A 3621-nucleotide genomic window follows, 5' to 3' on the forward strand; every position below is an offset into this window, starting at 1 on the left:
CCTAATGGTGGTGTGTCTGACAAAGTGATGGGCCATTAGAGACGCTGTATGGTGACAGGAGGAGCTTCTCTGAGTTATATCAACCACTGTATGTGTTCTGACCACCCAAGGTGTTGTAGGCAGATTTGTGCAGATTTGTTTTAAATCCTCTGAGGAAGGTGGGAAGGAGTGCAAGATCACAGCTGGAGACCGAGGCAGGCTGACAGACAGCAGTAGGGACACCGACACCTCAAGGTCCTCCGGGCCTTGAGTTCACGCAGCTGGATGCCGGGATGAAGTGGATGCCTGGTCAGAGACACTCAAGCCCGCAGGCAGAGGCTGGGCTGGAGCGGGAACCAATCAGAAGACCTTGTGGGGGGTACGGACTGGGGCAGAGCCTTCACCCAGGGGCCACAGCAAGGAAGGGCATTCGGGCAGAGGGAACAGCCTGTGCATTCCATAAACGTCCAGTTCTCCTCGAGGCTGGGTGGGGCAGGGAGGTGAGGGAGAGGAGAGCCAGAGGGGTGGGCAGGGACACTCCGTGCTGGGTCTTGAATGCTGGCTCAGGAGCTAGGCTTCATCCTGCAGGGTGTGGGGAGCCAGGGAGGAGTGGTCAGCAGGGGAGCAGCATGGGCAGCTCTAAGGGGAGCCGAGGGAGGGAGGCTGTTGGCAGAACCCGAGGGGAGAGGATCGGGTCTGGGACCCGCAAGAGCAGGTCACAGGGCTGAACGGAGCCCCAAACCAGGATAAAGCCCCAAGGGGCCAGCTCATAGCTGCCCGGCCCCAAGGCTCCCAGGGACTCACCCTTCCTCCTCCCAGTGCGGTGATCCCTGAACGAGTTTGGGGGTCACTGGCTCCAACCTCGACCCCAGAGTGAGGCTCGAGGTGTGGAGTGGGAGGGCGGTGGGAGAGCCGCCCAGGGCCACACAGCGGGCAGGGGCTCTAGCGCCCTCACCCCGACCCCTGCAGGTTCTGGGCCTCTCCTCCCACCTCCTGGCCCCTCATCCCTGACCCAGGGCCTCTGGGCTGCAGCCCAGAGCCTGCAGGAGGCTGGGCTGGGACTGAGCGTCCAGTCCACCCTCCGCGGCTTTGCCTGGGGCTGGGCTCTGCTCTCAGGTCTTGTTCTAGCTGCTGGCGGGCGTGCTGGGCGGGAGAGGGGCCAGCCCCGCAGAGAGGAGACTCTTCGGGGGACAGGGGTGTGTGCTTGTGTAGGCAGCATGTTTGTGTGTCCATGTAGCCTGAGGATGTCATGTGTGTATCCCTTACCTGGAGTCTTCCTCTACCCCACCCCCAAGGGCCCTCCAGTCTGCTCAATAAACGCCCAGACTTAGCCCCTGAAACCTGAGGCTTGAACAGGGTCGGGGCAGAACCATCCTGGCCGGGGGCGTTTGCCAGGCTGCCCGCTGAGCAGCTCCCAGCTGGTCCAGGCTTCCGAGGGTCCATTTAACTACAAAAGGAGGAGCCCCAACCCACTGCCCTTCCATCTCCTTCTGGGTCGCCCGGCTCCTTCTTTTAAAGAGCACAGGGCTGAGCGGACCTCACAGCCCCTTTGAGGCCAAACGCCAGTGACAGAGGGGGGTCACAAAGAGAAACAGACCAAAGGGAGCTTTGCCTACTGTCTCACAGCAGATCAGAGAGAGGCAGGATTCACTGCTGGGCTGAGACCCCCCTGAGAAATCAGGGCCCTCCCCTCTCTGCCCTCTCACACCTTCCTCTACGCCTCCATCAAAGCACCACAATTTGAAACTGTGTTTTTTATCAAGTGGTTAATGTCTCTACACAAGGGTGCAGCCTGTGTAGGCTCCCCACTTGTAGTTCAGTACCTGGCACACAGTAGGTGCTCAATAAATGTTTGTTGAATGACTGTATAACCTCCAGGCTCTAGAGAGGGCTTCAGAGAAGTGGTGACATGTGACCTAAGTCCAGGGAGAGGTGAGAGAACGGCAAGTGCAAAGGCCAGAGGCTGTGACCAGGCCTGGTGGGTGTTACCATCCCACAGGCTGGGGCTCCTCTTCGAGGCTCACCAAGCAACACCCCTCCATTTTTTTTTTTAATTTTTAAATTTATTTATTTTGGCTGCACTGCACAGCATGCGGGATCCTAGTTCCCCCAACCAGGGACTGAACCGGCGCCCCCTGCAGTGGAAGCGCGGAGTCCCAACCACTGGACAGCACCCTTGAGACCCAGACAGGGAACTGGAGAGGAGCGGAGGCACACAACCTCTCCAGCCCCCGCCAGCGTGGCTCAGCCTTCAGGGCCACCCTCAGTCGTCAGGCCCAACCCAGGCATCTAGGTTCTGAGCTCAGTGGTCCCACCCACTGTGGACACAGACCCAAACCCAGGAGTCCTCCAAGGCCTTGCCGTCTGAGCCGGCATGACTGAGCCCAGCCATCCCCCAGGTGCTCCGAGGTTCCTCCGCCCCTCCTCCTGGGCTCCATGCCCATGACCAGGGGCCCGGGCCACACACTCTGTCCTCTCATTTTGGGCCCCCTGGACCTTCCCAGACTGACCAAGGGCACAGAGGGCCCACCCTCATCCATCAGTCCATTGGGAGCTGCCCCCAAAAGCCTCTAACAAAGCTCCAGGGACCGAGCATCATCACGGATCCTGGGTAACAGGGACACGGGCCAGCACCTGGCCTCTGGGTGCCCAGCAGGCACGTCTGAGCTGCCGAGCGAATCCCCTCTCCCCCACGTCTGTTGTCAGGAAAGGCCCCGGGGCTACTCAGCTGGGCATTTCTGAGCACAGAAATCAATTCCAAGATCCTCAGGCCCACTACACAACTGTGGTACCACAAACCCACCCAGCAGCGGCCTGATCTCTCCAAAAACTTGGTGAGAGCAACCAAGAGACGTGACTCCTACTTATAGGAAAGTAAAGGGCTAAAATAAACCTGACCCCAACTGTGCTCTGACCACACCTCCAGAGGTGTGGCCAAGGGAAATTCTGTTTCCAGCTGTGGGTCCAGCAAATCCTGCCGGCTGACTTCCTCTCCAACAGCAGGAGGAGGAATGATTTTTCGACAAAACCCTTCCTCTCGGCCCCCATTTATGAGGACAAATTTCTAACACAAAAGGCAAAAGACACAAATAAACATGGCTTTGCAGATGAAAAAGTCCCTCAGGACCCTCTGAGATTGGGTGTAGAAGGAGCCCAGGATTTAGAAAAAGATAAATCTGGGTGAGGGTTCCAGATCTACCACTTACGAGGTGTTTGTGTCTGAGCCTCAGTTTCTTCCTCTGTGAAATGGGGATGATAATTCCTACATCCTGAGGACAGTGTGAAAACTAAATGAGATTTCACCTATGAAAGCCAAACATGGAGAACAGCTGCTTATTATTACTATTATTACTACCATTATTATTATTATTACATGTTAATGTCACCGCAGAAATAGAGAGAGAGTGGCATGATGGAAAGGCACTATTCGGGGTGAAAGGCAGCCTAAGTTCAAATCCTGGCTCAACGCGAGGATTCATACGTGCTTGGTTTTATTCTTAGCTACTTTTTTGGCCATGTTACAAATGTTTTTTTTAATTCAGGCCTGAAAACAACCCTGAGAGGTAGACACTAGTGTTCCCATTGTACAGATGATGAGACTGAGGCTCAGAGAGGTAAAGAGTCTCGCACACGGTCACAGAG

This window comes from Mesoplodon densirostris, chromosome 19 (genome assembly GCF_025265405.1).
Source record: "Mesoplodon densirostris isolate mMesDen1 chromosome 19, mMesDen1 primary haplotype, whole genome shotgun sequence".
Lineage (NCBI taxonomy): Eukaryota > Metazoa > Chordata > Mammalia > Artiodactyla > Ziphiidae > Mesoplodon > Mesoplodon densirostris.